Source organism: Anomaloglossus baeobatrachus, chromosome 1 (genome assembly GCF_048569485.1).
Source record: "Anomaloglossus baeobatrachus isolate aAnoBae1 chromosome 1, aAnoBae1.hap1, whole genome shotgun sequence".
Classification (NCBI taxonomy): Eukaryota; Metazoa; Chordata; class Amphibia; order Anura; family Aromobatidae; genus Anomaloglossus; species Anomaloglossus baeobatrachus.
Window position 1 is genome coordinate 365700427 of NC_134353.1, and position 22415 is coordinate 365722841.

The following is a 22415-nucleotide window of genomic DNA, read 5'->3' on the forward strand; positions in this document are numbered from 1 at the left end:
CTTGCCTGCCGATTCTGTCCCTGTTCCGCAATTCATGGTTTGACCCTGCCTGACGACTACTCTCTCAGACTGCAGCCTTCCACAGGTAGTGATCTCCAGGGCCCTGTGTAATTCCTAATCCCTGTATAGGGGTTAAAGGGTTTCAGGGTTCTGAGGGTACTGCTTGGTGAGTGGCTTCCCTCTAGCCTGTCCATTACAGCCCATCTGAGTCTGTGGATCCAGGCAGGTGTTACACACTGGTGCATTCCTGGTGACTGGGAAATCCTATGCTACTGGATGGCTGACTCTCCCAGCCCACCCCAGTCCACTCCCTCCTGTGGGGAAGGCACGTAATTGCACGTGAAATGTGTGTGTCTGGTGTGAGCATCGGCAAACCTCCTGTCACTTACCCCAGATAGATACTGCTCCTTAACTCAGTTGCAGTACCCTGTAGCGACTAGAGCTTCAGAGGCGCTACATTTAGAGTCCTTCTCCTGCTTGAAGGTGAACCTACACCCCAGTCTCAAGTCTTTTTAGCCTAATTTTTTTCTTACTTCCCTGTATTTTGCTCTATCCATCTTCCCATCAACTCTGACCAGCTTGCCTGTGCCTGCTGAAGCAAAGCATCTGCACAGCATGATGCTGCCACCACCATGTTTGACGTTGGAGATGGTATACTAAGTGTGACCAATATTAGTTTTCTAGTACACATAGTGTGAAAAAACAGGTTGTCACAGAGACTGCACAAATCCTTCTGGTGCAGGACTCCAACCTCCTTGGCCTACCAACACAACACCACACACAGGTAACACCAGCCACAAAAGCCTAGTCACCCCCCTGGGACAATAGGGACACACCAGTGGGCGGGACCAGGCGGATGGAAACGTCCACCTAGGGGTCCTGAGATGTCAGGGGAGGGAACACAACAGTTTGTTTAGAGAGTTGAGTACTGACAGAGGAGGTGAGAGGAGTGTGAAGTGGTGGTCAGGGGTTGGCGCTCCTGAACTACCTGGACTACGTGAGCTGACTAGGTGGCAGACGGCAGAGCAGGGCCACAGGTGACGGAGATCCGGTCGCGGGAGACCTAAAGTGGACCGGGGCAGGGTTGTAGCCCGCTGGTGCCGACAGCGGGGATCCGGTCCGGAAGGCCATGCACAGTCGGGGTACCTGGACCCCAGGGCAAGGACCGCTTCAAGCACACCCCTCCAGAGGCTCCCGGCATCCAGCCTTGGTTTACCACATGGACTTTGTGTGATTTATTACCACAGTGAGTACACCGGTACCATCCGGTCCATTCCTAAAGACTGCTCCCTGCTACCCCACACCATCCTTCGGGCTCCACGACTACAGCTCCCCTACCCGTGGAGGGGATTCCACCTTGCTGCCCTGCTCCATCAGCCCTGGGCGTCCCATACCAAGGCAGCGGCGGTGTCACCAACTATCACCGCAACCCACTGACAGCGTCACTGACAAACTCTTCCCCTATAAATACCCCTTTTTCATTTTTGTGGGCAATGGGTCGCTGCACGAGCCCTGGATCTGGCTGCCACTTGAGCCCCAGCCACGATCCCTGATCCGAGCACTAGAGTTGAGCGCGGTTCGCGGTTCTCCAGTTCTAGGCTCGAGTGATTTTGGGGCCTGTTCTAGATCGAACTAGAACTCGAGCTTTTTGCAAAAGCTCGATAGTTCTAGAAACGTTCGAGAACGGTTCTAGCAGCAAAAAAACAGCTAATTCCTAGCTTGGTTTCTGCTGTAATAGTGTAAGTCACTCTGTGAATCACACTATTATGACATTTCAGTGTATAGTGTGCGTGAACAGCGCCTTCAGATCACTGCTGTTTCTATAATGGCGATCGCCATTTTTTTTTTTTTCCTTGTCTTCCTTCCCTAAGCGCGCGCGTGTAGTGGGGCGGGCCAGCATGTCAGCCAATCCCAGACAATCCCAGACACACACACAGCTAAGTGGACTTTTAGCCAGAGAAGCAACGGCATGTGTGATAGGATGTCCATGTCACATGTCCCTGCATTATAAAACCGGACATTTTCCTCCAGGACGCCATTATCTCTTCTGCGTCTTTGGTGTCAGACATCACTGTCGCAGCTCCGTCCTTTGTCCTATCGCTGATACAGCTGTATGCGCTCCATACACAGCGCTGGACAGCTTAGGGAGAGCACTTTCTAGCAGTCCTTTTAAGGGCTCAAACCGGCAGGGTCAGAGCCATAGGTGACAGGTCCTGAAAACAGCGACAGCGTCTGTGTAGCCAAGGTCATGGATTTCCTCCCTGCATTTCCCTATTAGGAGGGAATAGAAAGGCAGGCTTCCATTCCTCTACCCAGAGCCCCACAATCCTGGCACTGTACCCTCCTGCCCTCTGCACACTCCAACTCATTATAACTAAGCCATTATACTAGCAAACACTCAGTGTACCTAGTGGCATCCTAAACGTGGCTATTGGACTTTGCTACAGTCCCACTAGTGCAAAGACATTTGCAGCACGTCTGCCTGCATTGCACACTCCAACTCATTATAACTAAGCCATTATACTAGCAAACACTCAATGTACCTAATGGCATCCTAAACGTGGCTATTGGACTTTGCTATAGTCCCACTAGTGCAAAGACATTTGCAGCACGTCTGCCTGCATTGCACACTCCAACCCATTATAACTAAGCCATTATACTAGCAAACACTGAGTGAACCTAGTGGCATCCTAAACGTGGCTATTGGACATTTGTCTAGTCCCACTAGTGCAAAGACATTTGCAGCACGTCTGCCTGCATTGCACACTCCAACTCATTATAACTAAGCCATTATACTAGCAAACACTCAGTGTACCTAGTGGCATCCTAAACGTGGCTATTGGACTTTGCTATAGTCCCACTAGTGCAAAGACATTTGCAGCACGTCTGCCTGCGTTGCACACTCCAACTCATTATAACTAAGCCATTATACTAGCAAACACTCAGTGTACCTAGTGGCATCCTAAACGTGGCTATTGGACATTTGTCTAGTCACACTAGTGCAAAGACATTTACAGCACCTCTACCTGCATTGCACACTCCAACTCATTATAACTAAGCCATTATACTAGCAAACACTCAGTGTACCTAGTGGCATCCTAAACGTGGCTATTGGACTTTGCTATAGTCACACTAGTGCAAAGACATTTGCAGCACCTCTGCCTGCATTGCACACTCCAACTCATTATAACTAAGCCATTATACTAGCAAACACTCAGTGTACCTAGTGGCATCCTAAACGTGGCTATTGGACTTTGCTATAGTCACACTAGTGCAAAGACATTTGCAGCACCTCTACCTGCATTGCACACTCCAACTCATTATAACTAAGCCATTATACTAGCAAACACTCAGTGTACCTAGTGGCTTCCTAAACGTGGCTATTGGACATTTGTCTAGTCCCACTAGTGCAAAGACATTTGCAGCACGTCTGCCTGCATTGCACACTCCAACTCATTATAACTAAGCCATTATACTAGCAAACACTCAGTGTACCTAGTGGCATCCTAAACGTGGCTATTGGACTTTGCTATAGTCCCACTAGTGCAAAGACATTTGCAGCACCTCTGCCTGCATTGCACACTCCAACTCATTATAACTAAGCCATTATACTAGCAAACACTCAGTGTACCTAGTGGCATCCTAAACGTGGCTATTGGACTTTGCTATAGTCCCACTAGTGCAAAGATATTTGCAGCACATCTGCCTGCATTGCACACTCCAACTCATTATAACTAAGCCATTATACTAGCAAACACTCAGTGTACCTAGTGGCATCCTAAACGTGGCTATTGGACTTTGCTATAGTCCCACTAGTGCAAAGACATTTGCAGCACCTCTGCCTGCATTGCACACTCCAACTCATTATAACTAAGCCATTATACTAGCAAACACTCAGTGTACCTAGTGGCATCCTAAACGTGGCTATTGGACTTTGCTATAGTCCCACTAGTGCAAAGACATTTGCAGCACGTCTGCCTGCATTGCACACTCCAACTCATTATAACTAAGCCATTATACTAGCAAACACTCAGTGTACCTAGTGGCATCCTAAACGTGGCTATTGGACTTTGCTATAGTCCCACTAGTGCAAAGACTTTTGCAGCACGTCTGCCTGCATTGCACACTCCAACTCATTATAACTAAGCCATTATACTAGCAAACACTCAGTGTACCTAGTGGCATCCTAAACGTGGCTATTGGACTTTGCTATAGTCCCACTAGTGCAAAGACATTTGCAGCACGTCTGCCTGCATTGCACACTCCAACTCATTATAACTAAGCCATTATACTAGCAAACACTCAGTGTACCTAGTGGCATCCTAAACGTGGCTATTGGACTTTGCTATAGTCCCACTAGTGCAAAGACATTTGCAGCACCTCTGCCTGCATTGCACACTCCAACTCATTATAACTAAGCCATTATACTAGCAAACACTCAGTGTACCTAGTGGCATCCTAAACGTGGCTATTGGACTTTGCTATAGTCCCACTAGTGCAAAGACATTTGCAGCACGTCTGCCTGCATTGCACACTCCAACTCATTATAACTAAGCCATTATACTAGCAAACACTCAGTGTACCTAGTGGCATCCTAAACGTGGCTATTGGACTTTGCTATAGTCCCACTAGTGCAAAGACTTTTGCAGCACGTCTGCCTGCATTGCACACTCCAACTCATTATAACTAAGCCATTATACTAGCAAACACTCAGTGTACCTAGTGGCATCCTAAACGTGGCTATTGGACTTTGCTATAGTCACACTAGTGCAAAGACATTTGCAGCACCTCTACCTGCATTGCACACTCCAACTCATTATAACTAAGCCATTATACTAGCAAACACTCAGTGTACCTAGTGGCATCCTAAACGTGGCTATTGGACATTTGTCTAGTCCCACTAGTGCAAAGACATTTGCAGCACCTCTGCCTGCATTGCACACTCCAACTCATTATAACTAAGCCATTATACTAGCAAACACTCAGTGTACCTAGTGGCATCCTAAACGTGGCTATTGGACTTTGCTATAGTCACACTAGTGCAAAGACATTTGCAGCACCTCTACCTGCATTGCACACTCCAACTCATTATAACTAAGCCATTATACTAGCAAACACTCAGTGTACCTAGTGGCATCCTAAACGTGGCTATTGGACATTTGTCTAGTCACACTAGTGCAAAGACATTTGCAGCACATCTGCCTGCATTGCACACTCCAACTCATTATAACTAAGCCATTATACTAGCAAACACTCAGTGTACCTAGTGGCATCCTAAACGTGGCTATTGGACTTTGCTATAGTCACACTAGTGCAAAGACATTTGCAGCACCTCTGCCTGCATTGCACACTCCAACTCATTATAACTAAGCCATTATACTAGCAAACACTCAGTGTACCTAGTGGCATCCTAAACGTGGCTATTGGACTTTGCTATAGTCACACTAGTGCAAAGACATTTGCAGCACCTCTACCTGCATTGCACACTCCAACTCATTATAACTAAGCCATTATACTAGCAAACACTCAGTGTACCTAGTGGCATCCTAAACGTGGCTATTGGACATTTGTCTAGTCACACTAGTGCAAAGACATTTGCAGCACCTCTGCCTGCATTGCACACTCCAACTCATTATAACTAAGCCATTATACTAGCAAACACTCAGTGTACCTAGTGGCATCCTAAACGTGGCTATTGGACTTTGCTATAGTCACACTAGTGCAAAGACATTTGCAGCACCTCTGCCTGCATTGCACACTACAACTCATTATAACTAAGCCATTATACTAGCAAACACTCAGTGTACCTAGTGGCATCCTAAACGTGGCTATTGGATATTTGTCTAGTCACACTAGTGCAAAGACATTTGCAGCACCTCTGCCTGCATTGCACACTACAACTCATTATAACTAAGCCATTATAATAGCAATTTTTGCTGCCAGTTTAAGGGCCGTAGTTGCATTGTCAGGGATATTTATTCTTTATTATTCTGCTGTTAATAAAGCTAGACCACCACTGCAATCTACACCACCTCTCAATTTTTACTACCACATTTTCAGTGCACAATCTTGTCGCAATCAACATGAGTGGCAAAATGACAGATGCTGGTGGAAAGGGGAAGAGGCGTGGTGGAAAAGGCAAAAAAGGTTTTGTCCGTGGGGAAGGTGGCAAAGCTCCATTATCATCTGCTGAAGATAGACCATCTACCAGCAAAAGTAAGATGTCTACTACTTACCGTGGACAATCCGATGTGCTCCCTTTTTTACGGACACGAACAACAGGAACAAAGGTAGATGATGGCCAAAAAAGGAAAATGCTTGAATGGATCTCAAGTGGTCCAACAAGTGCCCTCTCAGCCACTTCAAGTACCGCATCCAAAAAACACCAGTCCTCTGAGTTGTCATCCCAATCAAACTTGCTTTCTCCCAGCTCTGAAGTCTCCATCAGCCCTGCACAGTATGGTGGAACTGAGATGGCTGAGTCTGCAGAGCTGTTAAGTCACACTATAGCCTGGGAATCAGAGGTCTGCTCCCAAGCTACAGTGAGTACAGAACAGGAAATGGTCTGCAGTGATGCCCAGAACCTTTGTGACTCTGATTCAGGCCGTGAGGACCAAGTTTCTGAGCATAATGTTGACCCTTTGTCACAAACTGTAACACCTGTGGTTATAGACAATGAGGAACATACTGATGAAGATGAGATGCAGATACCCGATTGGGATGACAACTTAAATATTCTGTCAGGGCAAGAAGAGGCTCGGTCTGAGGGGGAGGGGAGTGCAAACACAACAATTGATGATGAAGTTCTAGATCCCACCTACTGTCAACCCACAGTCAGGCACTCGAGGAGGTCAACAGAGGTGGTGGAGGAGGATGCAACTGATGACGAAGTTACCTTGCGCCTTCCTGGACAGAGTCGGAGTACTGGTAGCACGTCTACAACTGCATCCTCAGCCACCACTCTGCCTCTGAGCATTATTCGGGGTGGATCAACAGGTCGCATGGCCTCTAAGCCTTGCCTAGCCTGGTCCTTTTTTGACATAGAAAAAGATCGCCCAAATTATGTGATCTGTAAAATTTGTCATGGTTCTCTTAGTAGAGGTCAAAACCTCAGCAGTTTGACAACTTCTTCCATGAATCGTCACATGAATAAATATCATATGGCCCGGTGGGAAGCTCACCGTGCTGCAATGCGGCCTAGCGGAGCGAACCATCCACCGCCTGCCCCTTCCAGTGCATCCGCGCGCTCGTCATCTTATAGGACTGTGGGGACAGCTGTCACACCTGTTTTTCCACCCACAACTTCCACCACTGTAACCGCAACAGGCAGTTTGCTTGGTAGGTCGTCAGTTGGTTTGGAAGGGGAAACAAGTGAGTGTGTACAGCTCTCTCAGACATCGATAGCACCAACGTTGGATGAAGGCAACATCATGTCTCCGCCTGCACTTTCCTCACAAACCTGCATTTTTCCAGGGACACCCTACTCAACACCGTCTACACACAGCAGCCAGATCTCTGTCCCTCAGATGTGGTCAAATAAAAGGCCACTTCCTGCGACCCATGACAAAGCTAAGAGGTTGACTCTATCCCTCTGTAAGCTGTTGGCTACCGAAATGCTGCCTTTCCGCCTAGTGGACACACAGGATTTTAGAGACCTTATGTCTGTCGCTGTGCCCCAGTACCAGATGCCTAGTCGCCACTACTTCTCTAAGAAAGGTGTGCCCGCGCTACACCAGCATGTCGCACACAACATCACCGCTTCATTGAGAAACTCTGTGTGTGAACGGGTGCATTTCACCACCGATACTTGGACCAGTAAGCATGGACAGGGACGTTACATGTCGCTCACTGGGCACTGGGTAACTATGGTGATAGATGGTGAAGGGTCTGCTGCACAAGTCTTGCCGTCCCCACGACTTGTTTGTCAATCCTCTGTCTGTCCAAGTTCCGCCACTGCTTCTGCATCCTCCACCTCATCTGGGTCCTCCACCTCCGCCCCAAGCCTGCCTGGTCAGGCCACCAGCGTTCTCACTGCGCAGAATGAATCACGCACCCCTCATTACTATGCTGGCAGCAGAGCGCAATGGCATCAGGCGGTCTTTAGCTTGACATGTCTTGGGAATAAGAGTCACACAGCTGAGGAGTTGTGGTCAGCTCTGCGGTCCGAGTTTAATAAATGGTTGTCTCCACTCAACCTGCAGCCTGGTAAGGCCGTGTGCGACAATGCTGCAAACCTGGGTGCGGCCCTTCGCCTGGGCAAGGTGACACACGTACCTTGTATGGCTCACGTGTTGAACCTTGTCGTGCAGCAATTTTTAACACAGTATCCCGGCCTAGATGGCCTTCTGAACAGGGCACGAAAACTGTCTGCTCACTTCCGCCGTTCAAGCGCCGCAGCTGAGCGACTTGCATCGCTCCAGAAGTCTTTCGGCCTGCCGGTTCATCGCCTGAAATGCGATGTGGCGACACGCTGGAATTCAACTCTCCACATGTTACAGCGACTGTGGCAGCACCGCCGTGCCCTGGTGCAATACGTCATGACGTATAGCCTGGGCCAACGAGATACAGAGGTGGGGCAGATCACCCTGATGGAGTGGTCTCAGATCAAGGACCTATGCACCCTTCTGCACAGTTTCGACATGGCGACGAATATGTTTAGCGCTGACAATGCCATTATCAGCATGACGATTCCAGTCATTTACATGCTGGAACACACGCTAAACACTATTCGGAGTCAGGGGGTGGGACAACAGGAAGGGGATGAACTACAGGAGGATTCATATGCGCAAGACACAACAACATCACCAAGGTCCAGACGTTCATCATCACCAAGGCGCCAGGCATGGGAGCATGGGGGACAGGGATCAACAAGGGCGCATGGTAGCAGGCGAGATGTTGAGGAAGGTGCAGGAGGACATGAAGAAATGGAGGACGAACTGCCCATGGACATGGAAGACTCAGCAGATGAGGGAGACCTTGGTCAAATTTCAGTTGAAAGAGGTTGGGGGGAAATGTCAGAGGAAGAAAGAACGGTTAGCACCTCTATGCCACAAACACAGCGTGGACTTGGTCCGCATGGCTGCGCAAGACACATGAGTGCCTTCTTGTTGCACTACCTCCAACATGACCCTCGTATTGTCAAAATTAGAAGTGATGATGACTACTGGCTTGCCACACTATTAGATCCCCGGTACAAGTCCAAATTTTGTGACATAATTCCAGCCATAGAAAGGGACGCACGTATGCAGGAGTATCAGCAGAAGCTGTTACTCGATCTTAGATCCGCTTTTCCACCAAACAACCGTGCAGGTGCAGGGAGTGAATCTCCCAGTTGTAACTTGACAAACATGGGACGGTCTCGTCATCTTCAACAGTCTACACGTACCAGTAGGACCGTATCTGGTGCTGGTAACAGCAATTTTATGGAATCTTTTCTTAATTTTTTTAGACCCTCCTTTGCAAGGCCACCAGAGACAACAAGTCTGACACATAGTCAACGGCTGGAGAGGATGATACAGGAGTATCTACAAATGAACATCGATGCCATGACTTTGCAAATGGAGCCTTGCTCATTTTGGGCTTCAAATCTAGAAAAATGGCCAGAGCTATCCAGTTACGCCTTGGAGATTTTGTCGTGTCCAGCTGCCAGCGTTGTCTCTGAACGTGTCTTCAGTGCTGCTGGGTGTGTGCTGACAGATAAGCGCACGCGTCTGTCCAGTGACAATGTGGACAGACTGACGTTCATCAAAATGAACAAGTCATGGATCCAGAAGGAATTTACAACCCCTGTGTCATCCTGGGGAGAGTAAATGCTTGTGGATTTGGAATGTGCTTGATGCAAATCAAAACATCCTGTTTGCAACTAGGGCACAAGTGCTGCCACTGATGGGGTGGGTGTCTGTGTGGCCCAATTTTTTGAAAAAAGGGAGACTCCGCTTGGAGTAACCTTTGCTTGCTGTGTTTTTAAAAGAAGCCAAGATGAACAGAGCTGGGATCAGGAAAGACTTTGCTACCTACCCCGGTGTCATCCTGGGGACGGATAAGAACGGCGTATTTTGGAATGTGCTTGATGCAAATCTAGCTGTGAAGTGTACAACTAGGGCACAAGTGCTGCCACTGAATGGGTGGGTGTGTGTGGGGCACAATTTTTGGAAAAAAGGGAGACTTCGCTTGGAGTAACCCTTGCTTACATTGTTTTTAAAAAAAGCCAAGATGAATAAGTCATGGTTCAGCAAAGACTTTATCTACCTACCCCGGTGTCATGCTGGGGACGGTTAATTATGGCGTATTTTTGAATGTGCTTGATGCAAATCAAAACATCCTGTTTGCAACTAGGGCACAAGTGCTGCCACTGATGGGGTGGGTGTCTGTGTGGCCCAATTTTTTTAAAAAAGGGAGACTCCGCTTGGAGTAACCCTTGCTTGCTGTGTTTTTAAAAGAAGCCAAGATGAACAGAGCTGGGATCAGGAAAGACTTTGCTACCTACCCCGGTGTCATCCTGGGGACGGATAAGAACGGCGTATTTTGGAATGTGCTTGATGCAAATCTAGCTGTGAAGTGTACAACTAGGGCACAAGTGCTGCCACTGAATGGGTGGGTGTGTGTGGGGCACAATTTTTGGAAAAAAAGGGAGACTCCGCTTGGAGTAACCCTTGCTTGCTGTGTTTTTAAAAGAAGCCAAGATGAACAGAGCTGGGATCAGGAAAGACTTTGCTACCTACCCCGGTGTCATCCTGGGGACGGATAAGAACGGCGTATTTTGGAATGTGCTTGATGCAAATCTAGCTGTGAAGTGTACAACTAGGGCACAAGTGCTGGCACTGAATGGGTGGGTGTGTGTGGGGCACAATTTTTGGAAAAAAGGGAGACTTCGCTTGGAGTAACCCTTGCTTACATTGTTTTTAAAAGAAGCCAAGATGAACAAGTCATGGTTCAGCAAAGACTTTATCTACCTACCCCGGTGTCATGCTGGGGACGGTTAATTATGGCGTATTTTTGAATGTGCTTGATGCAAATCAAAACATCCTGTTTGCAACTAGGGCACAAGTGCTGCCACTGATGGGGTGGGTGTCTGTGTGGCCCAATTTTTTTAAAAAAGGGAGACTCCGCTTGGAGTAACCCTTGCTTGCTGTGTTTTTAAAAGAAGCCAAGATGAACAGAGCTGGGATCAGGAAAGACTTTGCTACCTACCCCGGTGTCATCCTGGGGACGGATAAGAACGGTGTATTTTGGAATGTGCTTGATGCAAATCTAGCTGTGAAGTGTACAACTAGGGCACAAGTGCTGCCACTGAATGGGTGGGTGTGTGTGGGGCACAATTTTTGGAAAAAAAGGGAGACTCCGCTTGGAGTAACCCTTGCTTACATTGTTTTTAAAAGAAGCCAAGATGAACAAGTCATGGTTCAGCAAAGACTTTATCTACCTACCCCGGTGTCATGCTGGGGACGGTTAATTATGGCGTATTTTTGAATGTGCTTGATGCAAATCAAAACATCCTGTTTGCAACTAGGGCACAAGTGCTGCCACTGATGGGGTGGGTGTCTGTGTGGCCCAATTTTTTGAAAAAAGGGAGACTCCGCTTGGAGTAACCCTTGCTTGCTGTGTTTTTAAAAGAAGCCAAGATGAACAGAGCTGGGATCAGGAAAGACTTTGCTACCTACCCCGGTGTCATCCTGGGGACGGATAAGAACGGCGTATTTTGGAATGTGCTTGATGCAAATCTAGCTGTGAAGTGTACAACTAGGGCACAAGTGCTGCCACTGAATGGGTGGGTGTGTGTGGGGCACAATTTTTGGAAAAAAAGGGAGACTCCGCTTGGAGTAACCCTTGCTTGCTGTGTTTTTAAAAGAAGCCAAGATGAACAGAGCTGGGATCAGGAAAGACTTTGCTACCTACCCCGGTGTCATCCTGGGGACGGATAAGAACGGCGTATTTTGGAATCTAGCTGTGAAGTGTACAAGTAGGGCACAAGTGCTGCCACTGAATGGGTGGGTGTGTGTGGGGCACAATTTTTGGAAAAAAGGGAGACTTCGCTTGGAGTAACCCTTGCTTACATTGTTTTTAAAAGAAGCCAAGATGAACAAGTCATGGTTCAGCAAAGACTTTAGCTACCTACCCCGGTGTCATGCTGGGGACGGTTAATTATGGCGTATTTTTGAATGTGCTTGATGCAAATCAAAACATCCTGTTTGCAACTAGGGCACAAGTGCTGCCACTGATGGGGTGGGTGTCTGTGTGGCCCAATTTTTTGAAAAAAGGGAGACTCCGCTTGGAGTAACCCTTGCTTGCTGTGTTTTTAAAAGAAGCAAAGATGAACAGAGCTGGGATCAGGAAAGACTTTGCTACCTACCCCGGTGTCATCCTGGGGACGGATAAGAACGGCGTATTTTGGAATGTGCTTGATGCAAATCTAGCTGTGAAGTGTACAACTAGGGCGCAAGTGCTGCCACTGAATGGGTGGGTGTGTGTGGGGCACAATTTTTGGAAAAAAGGGAGACTTCGCTTGGAGTAACCCTTGCTTACATTGTTTTTAAAAGAAGCCAAGATGAACAAGTCATGGTTCAGCAAAGACTTTATCTACCTACCCCGGTGTCATGCTGGGGACGGTTAATTATGGCGTATTTTTGAATGTGCTTGATGCAAATCAAAACATCGTGTTTGCAACTAGGGCACAAGTGCTGCCACTGATGGGGTGGGTGTCTGTGTGGCCCAATTTTTTGAAAAAAGGGAGACTCCGCTTGGAGTAACCCTTGCTTGCTGTGTTTTTAAAAGAAGCCAAGATGAACAGAGCTGGGATCAGGAAAGACTTTGCTACCTACCCCGGTGTCATCCTGGGGACGGATAAGAACGGCGTATTTTGGAATGTGCTTGATGCAAATCTAGCTGTGAAGTGTACAACTAGGGCACAAGTGCTGCCACTGAATGGGTGGGTGTGTGTGGGGCACAATTTTTGGAAAAAAAGGGAGACTCCGCTTGGAGTAACCCTTGCTTACATTGTTTTTAAAAGAAGCCAAGATGAACAAGTCATGGTTCAGCAAAGACTTTATCTACCTACCCCGGTGTCATGCTGGAGACGGTTAATTATGGCGTATTTTTGAATGTGCTTGATGCAAATCAAAACATCCTGTTTGCAACTAGGGCACAAGTGCTGCCACTGAATGGGTGGGTGTGTGTGGGGCACAATTTTTGGAAAAAAAGGGAGACTCCGCTTGGAGTAACCCTTGCTTGCTGTGTTTTTAAAAGAAGCCAAGATGAACAGAGCTGGGATCAGGAAAGACTTTGCTACCTACCCTGGTGTCATCCTGGGGACGGTTAATTATGGCGTATTTTTGAATGTGCTTGATGCAAATCTAGCTGTGAAGTGTACAACTGGGGCACAAGTGCTGCCACTGAATGGGTGGGTGTGTGTGGGGCCCAATTTTTTGAAAAAAGGAAGACTCCGCTTGGAGTCACCTTGCGGTGTTTTACATGACTTTAGAAGGGCGTGCCATGCCTATATCTGTGTCTCCTCCTCTTTTTCCTTGTCCAGCTCTTTTGTTTTTGCATAAGTATATGTCCTTGTCACTTTCCCATGTGTTTGTGTTGTGAGTTGTTTGTGACCTTTTGGACACCTTTGAGGGTGTTTTCTAGGTGTTTTTATGTGTTTGTGATTGCCTGCCATTGTTTCCTATGCAGTTCGAGTTCGGTTCGTCGAACGTTCGACGAGCCGAACTCGAACGGGACCTCCGTTCGGCGAACCGACCTCGAGCCGAACCGGGACCGGTTCGCTCATCTCTACCGAGCACCTCGGGTAGCCTTCCCTGATGTGGTCAGTCACCCCCTGCCCGCGACAATAGCATTTTGCATTTAGCCCAAAAACATCTTCTTTGGTCTCATCTGACCTTTTAATGTTTTCATAAATGATACCCCACAGCCACCACAGTGCCCACACAGAATGTGGAGCCCCACAGGCTCCACTCAGGATGAGAATCCCCACAACACGCCAGGCATTATGGGACCCCTCAAAGTCCAAAACTCAGTAAGGGGGCCTTCACAGTACTCAACTCAGTATGGGGACCCTCACTGTCCTCAAATCAATAAGGCAGCTCTCACAGTCCCCAACTCAATGTGGGAGTTCTCACAGTCTACATCTCAATATGTGGGCTCTCACAGTCCCCCACAGCTCTTTACACAGTATTATATCCTTCACAGCCTCTCATTCATTGTAATGACTTCCACTCAGTATAACGGCCCCCACCAGCCCTCTACTCAGCATTATTGGCCCCCACCACTTCAATATTCATTATGATTAGGCCACAAAAGCCCAAAATGACTGACATTTCAAATAAAAATAAAAAATTACTCACCTCGCCCTGTTCCCCTGGTGCGGCTATGGTCTGTGCAGTGTAAGTACTGAGGCAGAACAGCAGGCATGATGTAGTGATGTCATTGCATCTGCAGTGCCCGGAGTCTCAGACTCACACGTAGGCTGAATGGTGAATCACAGAGCTTTCTGCTCACTCATCCATCAATCTATTTAAACAGTATCTGCATCCTCAAGATGCGGATACCACTGAAATTGTGATGACAAGGGAGGCGAGGGGGCCTTGTGCTGACCGGCATCGTGCCCCTCGACTCCTGGTCCCCATAGCAGAGCAGTGATAACATTGAATTTAAAAGTTGAAAAATATAGAATTACATGGGTAACAAAACTACTATACTATACTATACTGTACTATAAACAATATTCACCTATTTTGTTTGTTCTAGTCATCCTCCTCCTAACTACATGATATCCATTTGTAGGAACGTGCCACTCATATTTGGTATAATTTACATTTATACAGAATTAGACTTAAAGAGGTATTCCCATTCCAAGATCCTATCCCAATATGTAGTAGGCGTGATAATAATAATTTTAGCAAATACCTCCAATTAGAAAATTAGTATAGTTCTCCTGATGAACCCATGAATCTTACCTCATGTGCAGGGCATTGCAGCTTAGGTATCCATTGTTACATCCACTCATATAGTTAGTTAGTATAGTAGTTGCTCATGGTCGTAATCATGGATACCTAAGCTGCAATGCCCTGCACATGAGGTAAGAGACATGGCTATATCAGGAGAACTATACATTTCTAATTAGAGGTATTTGCTAATATTATTATTATGCTTACTACATATTGAGATAGGATCTTGGAAAAGGGAATAGCGCCCCTCAGAAACATTAAAAGGCTAAGCCGATTCGTGGTTTGGCTAACTTCTCGCCTGATGGCTATCTTCCCCTACTTCAGCATAGGTAGCAACATTTATGTCTTCTCTATGAGAGAGCTGCTGCTAGACCCTTTAGTGGTAGCTTTTCTCCTCGAAGATCAAAAGTCCTAAATCAGACATGCTGGGTCAGTTTTCTCAATCAATTTTTCTCCCCATACTCGTTAGACTGTCGGCCAATCATCAGGTTCAGCCAACTTTAGTCTATTGTATATGGGGGTCTTTAGATATTAGTTGTGAATCCTGGGTGCTCTGGGTTTTCCTATGGTTCTCTATTTCTCTATTAGACCAATTCCATTTTGTAATTATCAATGTCAAATCCTCCAGGCTGTGTGCGCTCCCAAACAATTTGATCATACAGGCTGTAGTTATTTCCTGTACAATTTACTATTTTTATAAAAACAAACAACGCGTTTCGACAAACAAATGTTTTCCTCACGTATATTGTGATAATATACCTGAGGAAGACATTTCTTTGTCGAAACGCATTGTTTGTTCTTGTAAAAATAATAAATTGTGCAGGAAATAATTACAGCCTGTATGATCAAAATGTTTGGGAGCGCACACAGCCTGGAGGATTTGACATTGATATTTTTTCTTATGGTAAATCGGGCTGAGTTATAGGATAGCCACCAGGAGTCTGCAGCATACTGTTTGGGAAGGAGAACTCTCCATTGAGATGTGAGGTCCTAAAGGATCGATAAGCAAGTTAACAAGTCTTGCTAAAGGTGAGTGTATGAAAATATAACATTCACCTACGAATTTAGATCGGTGCGCTTTTTGTTTTCTTTTACCTTTCTCATTGGTGAACATATTTTGTATTTATTGTGTTGAGGAGGGCCATAAGATGAAATACTTAATTAACCTCTTGACAAGGGATTGTGGGAAATATGTCGATTTGCTTACATAATTCAGGTTTCAGATCATACACATGACACAGATTTAAAGATGGCTGTCATTTCCTGTTCTCCACACCTTGCCTGGAATGCGAGGAATGTCCAGATGTAAGAAGACCACCATATAAGGAGGACCCCTGGTCAAGCTAGAAGACCAACCCAAAGATCAGTAGAGGAATCCATGATGTCATCTGAAGTCAGACCCACCCATCAACAGCAACACGGATCTCCCCATTGGCTAGCCCATGAACTGTCCCACTAAATGGGCATATCTGAACTTGTGTACGCCCCTAGCCTATATCAGGAGATGCACGCTCTGTACTCGGGCTGTTCGGTGCCATCTTTACTGTGACCAAGAAGAGATTTCATATCCGACTGTGTCTGGTGTGAATTCTTTTATGCATGCACTTGGTATACACCAATTCGGCCAGGCAGCAGGCAACTAGTGATCTCTGGTTAAGAGTTCACCCTAACAATTGTATCACTTTAGATAGGATCTTAGCAAGTAATATTAACATAGTTTACAGTCTAAAAAGACTTTAAAGCTCATTTCTACTTAAACTTAAAGAAGTAATTAAAAATATAACTGCATTGCCCTACAATCAACATTCTCACTATTAGCTATATTTGGTTCTGGCAAAATTGGGTGATAAGACAACTATTTATTTGCTACTCTAAGCACCTGTGACTAGGAATCCTGGGCTGTTTATGCGCAAGAAGCTGAAATCATAGCTTTAATGTACTTCAATGTTTGTTTATGACCTTAATTGAGTAGTACACGTTTATGATCATTGAAGGGCATCCCTTTTTTCTTTGCTAACTTTTTAACAAGCAAAATGTTTCACTAAGGATGAAAAAAGTATATATTAACAGTATAGATAGCAGTATAATAATCTTACCTGTATTTGCTAGTTGTATATGAGCTGGGCAACTTGTCAGATACAGAGAAGGGCACACTCAGTAGTTACAGCTGATCAATGAAGTTGTACTACTGTATACACCCTGTATCCCTAGTAACATCAGCATCCTCCTGCGTCATTATACGTCAGAGCACAACCCAAGGGACAACCCTGCCCTTCTCCTCTTCTTCATTGTCTAATAGGTACCTAAAGATTCATAATTCCCTCTATTTAGAACATAACCCAAGGATGTGCAATTAATTTTCCGTTCCTGAGAGGCCACATCAGAAACCATAACTATTGTGGAGGACCGAACCAACATGTTGAACTTAATTCTGCTCATTATTATTATCATGTTCTATTTGTTTTATCATTTAATAGTGTGCCGTTTTAAGTTGCTCATTAGCTGCTACTGCTAATACATGTTACAATAGGGCTTATTGTAAAATGTATTCTTATCAATAGCAACTAATCAAAATCATCTAATTAACTGCTTTTTGCAAAGTTTATAAATCATACTGCTCCTGTTATTCAGCCTTAGTACCACGATCAACAGCCATACACAAAATGATCCCCCCCACAGCCGCCTGCACAGTATAATGTCCCTACAGTCCCCCACACATTATTATTCGCATATGGATCCCCCTTCACAGTATGATGACCTACATGCAGGGCCGGACTGGCCATAGGGAAATTTTGTCAAATGCCAGAAGGGCTGGTGCCTGTTGTGGGATGTTGAATCTACGGGCATCGCCACTCTTCTGCAGCATGCTGCCTTCAGCACTCGATCATGCTGCGCTGCAAGGTTGAAATCAGGAGGACCTGTCCTGTCATGTACTGTCCCAGCCCTGCTGATTTTAGCTGGGAGTCTGACGCTGCTCCCTACTTCCTAATAAATGTATAGGCGTGTTTAAGAAGTGAATATAGTTGATCAGTGTAGTGCTGGGACTGGGAGCCTGATGTGCAGCAGTGTGATGAGGTCAGCACCTAGCTGACGTTATCACATTGCTGATGGCGAGCAGAGACACGTCGGTCACCGGTAAGTAGAGATGAGCGATGTTCGAAGCGAACCGTTCGCCAATTTCAAATGCGAGTTGTTTTGGGCGATGTTCGAGTCGTTCAACGAACTCGAACGATTTGCTTCACCTTCGACCGTTCGAGTTACCGTTCGATAATGGTTTGATCGCCAAAAGCGTAGCTAGTTACCAGCTGGCTTTTCACTGTAATACTGTCAGTCACTGTTAATAATGATATTATCAAAATTCAGCGTACAGTGTGCGGGGGGGACGGGGTTTAGATCAGTGCTGCTGAGTGCTGAAAGAATGGCGTTCGCCATTTTTTTTTTTTCCTAACCGCGCATACAGTGGGACGGGCCAGGCTGTGAGCCAATCACAGGAACACACACAGCAAAGTGGATTTTTGCCAGACAAGCAAGGGCATGTTTCATTGGCTGTGCATGTCACATGTCCTTGCCCTATAAGACCCGGCCCTTTTCCCCATCGCCGCCATTATCTCAGTGCTGCGGGTGTGTATCAGTCACCGCTCCCGATGCTGCTGCTGCTGTGGGCGCTATACACTTATACAGTGCAATCGAGACATCGGTTTAGGGATTAGGGACTACTTGTAATTTCAGCTCTTTTCAGGGCTAGATTAGAGCAGTTCATACTCATTTTTGCTAGGCAGGTCTGTGCCAGCGCTGTGCAAGGGTTTTTCACAGCGTCTGTCTAAATCAGCTCAGGCAATTTTTTGGGGGATAGTATCAGTGTCTGTGATAGTCAGTGACGTACCTCTGCTGTCAAGAAAGCTACACCACCTCTCCATTCTATACCACCTCTCCATTTCTGCTACGCAATTTTAACTGCAAAAAGTGCAGGCAATTCTTTGGGGGATAGTATTAGTGTCTGTGATAGTCAGTGACGTACCTCTGCTGTCAAGAAAGCTACACCACCTCTCCATTCTACACCACCTCTCCATTTCTGCTACGCAATTTTAACTGCAAAAAGTGCAGGCAATTCTTTGGGGGATAGTATTAGTGTCTGTGATAGTCAGTGACGTACCTCTGCTGTCAAGAAAGCTACACCACCTCTCCATTCTACACCACCTCTCCATTTCTACTATCCAATTTTTAACTGCAACAAACAGTGTCCAATTTGTTCACAAACAAAATGAGTGGCAAAAGGCCAGATGTTGGTGGAGAGGGGAACAGGCGTGTTGGAAAGGGGAAAAAAAGTTTGTGTCCGTGGGATAGGTGGTAAAGCAACAGTAACATCTGCTGAAGAAAGACCATCTTCCAGCCAAAGTAAGATGTCTACTACTTTCCGTGGACAATCTGATATGATCCCTTTGTTATATAAACGACCATTGCTACCAAAGGTAGATGAGGCACAAACACAGCAGATGCTTGAATGGATCTCAAGTGCTCCATCAAGTGGCCTCTCCTCCACCTCAATATCAACATCCCAAAGACTCCAGTCCTCTGACTTGTCACCCCAATCGCACTTGCTTTCTACCAGCTCTCAAGTCTCCACCCACCCTGCAGAGTATGAGGTAACAGAGATGGTTGAGTCTGCAGAGCTGTTCAGTCACACTATAGCCTGGGAATCAGAGGTCTGCTCCAAAGCTGCACTGAGTCCAGACAAGGAAATGACCTGCACTGATGCCCAGAAGCTTTGTGAGTCAGATTCAGGCCCAGATGAAGAAGGTTCTGAACATAATGTAGACCTTTATTCCCAAACTGTAACTTCTCTTGGTGGAGACAATGAGGAACATGCTGATAACAATGAGACTAAGATACCTGATTGGAATGATAACTTAGTATTCGGTCAGGGCAGGAAGAGTTTGGCTCTGAGGACGAGGGGAGTGCAAATGTACCGCCCCAGCGCCAGCAGTTGGGCTGCGGCTCGGATCCGGATCCACGGTGGCTCGAGCGGTCTCCGGACCTTAGAGGGGCCGAGCGGACACTCGAAATAGAAGGGGGTATTTACAGGGGATTTTGTGGTTATAGTTCATGACACCACCCACGGTGTGTGGTAAGGTGAGATACCACCGCTGCTGTTGGGAGCGCCCAGTGGCGATGGAATGGCAGCCACATGTGTTAACCCCTCCGTGGGTAGGGGGAAGTGCCCCGCGGCTTGGTGATGGTGAGAGGGGAGCACCGTTGGTGAGGAAAGGGGTCACTGCATACTCACTCAGTCCAATAACGCTAACACCGACAACTTGTAAACCGGAATTCTTAGCACCGCTGTAGCAGGGAGGGAGCACACTGGGATCCCGTGCCCGATGGTATTGCTTGTTAGCCTGTGACCTTTTCCTTGGCACTTTCTTTACTCGTTGGCCCCTGTAATATAGACCTAGTCGGGTCCCGCTCACCTGTATGGCTAACGGAGTGAGCTTGCTCTCAGGGTTCACGCTTGGGATTTTCTGGACTATGTATTGGGAAAGTACAGTCATGGCCAAAAGGTTTGAGAATGCTACAAATATTAATTTTTATAAAGTCTACTGCTTAAGTTTTTCTAATGGCAATTTGCATATACTCCAGAATGTCATAAAGAGTGATCAGCTTAACAGCAATTACTTGCAAAGTCAATATTGGCTAAGAAAATGAACTTCAACCCCAAAACACATTTCAACATCATTGCATTCCTGCCTTAAAAGGAGCAGCTAACATTGTTTTAGTGATTGTTCCATTAACACAGGTGGGGGTGTTGATGAGGACAGGGCTGGCAAACAATCAGTTATGATTAAGTAAGAATTACACCACTGGACATTTTAAAAGGAGGCTGGTGCTTGGTATCATTGTTTCTCTTCAGTTAACCATGGTTATCTCTAAAGAAACACGTGCAGCCATCATTGCTCTGCACAAAAATGGCCTAACAGGGAAGAGTATTGCAGCTACAAAGATTGCACCTCAGTCAACAATCTATCGCATCATCAAGAACTTCAAGGAGAGAGCTTCCATTGTTGCCAAAAAGGCTCCTATGGCGCCCAAGAAGGACCAGCAAACGCCAGGACCGTATCTTAAAACTGTTTCAGCTGCGGGATCGGACTGCCAGCAGTGCTGAGCTAGCTCAGCAATGGCAGCAGGCTGGTGTGAGTGCTTTTGCATGCACTGTGAGGCGGAGACTGCTTGAGCAAAGCCTGGTTTCAAGGAGGGCAGCAAAGAAGCCACTTCTTTCCAGAAAAAACATCAGGGACCGACTGATATTCTGCAAAAGGTACAGGGAGTGGACTGCTGAGGACTGGGGTAAAGTCATTTTCTCAGATGAATCACCTTTTCGATTGTTTGGGACATCTGGAAAACAGCTTATTAGGAGAAGAAGAGGTGAGCGCTACCAAGTTAAGCATCCTGAAACGATTCATGTGTGGGGTTGCTTCTCAGCCAAGGGAATCGGCTCACTCACAGTCTAGCCTAAAAACACAGCCATGAATAAAGAATGGTACCAGAATGTCCTCCAAGAGCAACGTCTCCCAACTGTCCAAGAGCAGTTTGGCGCCCAACAATGCCTTTTCCAGCATGATGGAGCACCTTGCCATAAAGCAAAGGTGATCACTAAATGGCTCATGGAACAAAACATAGAGATTTTGGGTCCATGGCCTGGAAACTCCCCAGATCTTAATCCCATTGAGAACTTGTGGGCAATCATCAAGAGACGGGTGGACAAACAAAAACCAACAAATTCTGGCAACATGCAAGCATTGCTTATGCAAGAATGGACAGCTACCAGTCAGGATTTGATCCAGAAGTTGATTGAGAGCATGCCAGGGAGAATTGCAGAGGTCCTGAAGAAGAAGGGTCAACACTGCAAATATTGACTTGCTGCATTAACTCATTCTAACTGTCAATATAACCTTTTGGTACTCATAATATGATTGCAATTATATTTCTATATGTGATGTAAACATCAGACAAACACAATTAAAAAACAGAGGGCAACAGATCATGTGAAAATATAATTTTGGTGTCATTCTCAAAACTTTTGGCCATGACTCTACTATCCTCCTCGTTGCGCTAGTACCCCGATTTTGGAGCGGGTGGAGGACGAAGCATGAAGTCTTCGCCCTCGTCGGGTAAATTACCAGGACGCTTGAAGCTACTTCCCGGCCTAGGGTCCACGTACCCCACCGTGCCCTGGCCCCTGCCCGGAGATGGCTCAAGGCCACCAGATGTCCTGCTCGGCAGTTCCGTGCCCCTTGACATGATCCCCTGCAACCGGGGTTCCAGCTCCTACCAGGCCCAAACCAACGTCTGCCACCTAGTAACTGAGGAGCCCAGCTCCTAACCTCCTCCAACTAAATTGTGACGTCTGTCTTTGAGAGTCACCACACAACTGACTACTCCTGACTCTCCTGACGCTCCCTAACCAACCCCCAG

General features: G+C 46.5%; 1 protein-coding gene across 1 annotated transcript in view; it reads right to left on the reverse strand.

Annotated features, from left to right (window-relative positions):
- Positions 1-14488, reverse strand: part of LOC142314449 (calcyphosin-like protein) — a 58715-nt gene extending 44227 nt beyond the window's left edge. The window contains exon 1 of the mRNA XM_075352469.1: positions 14346-14488. The gene's annotated coding sequence lies outside the window, so the exon portion shown is untranslated. The remainder of the gene's footprint in view (positions 1-14345) is intronic.
- Between the last annotated feature and the right edge of the window lie 7927 nt (positions 14489-22415).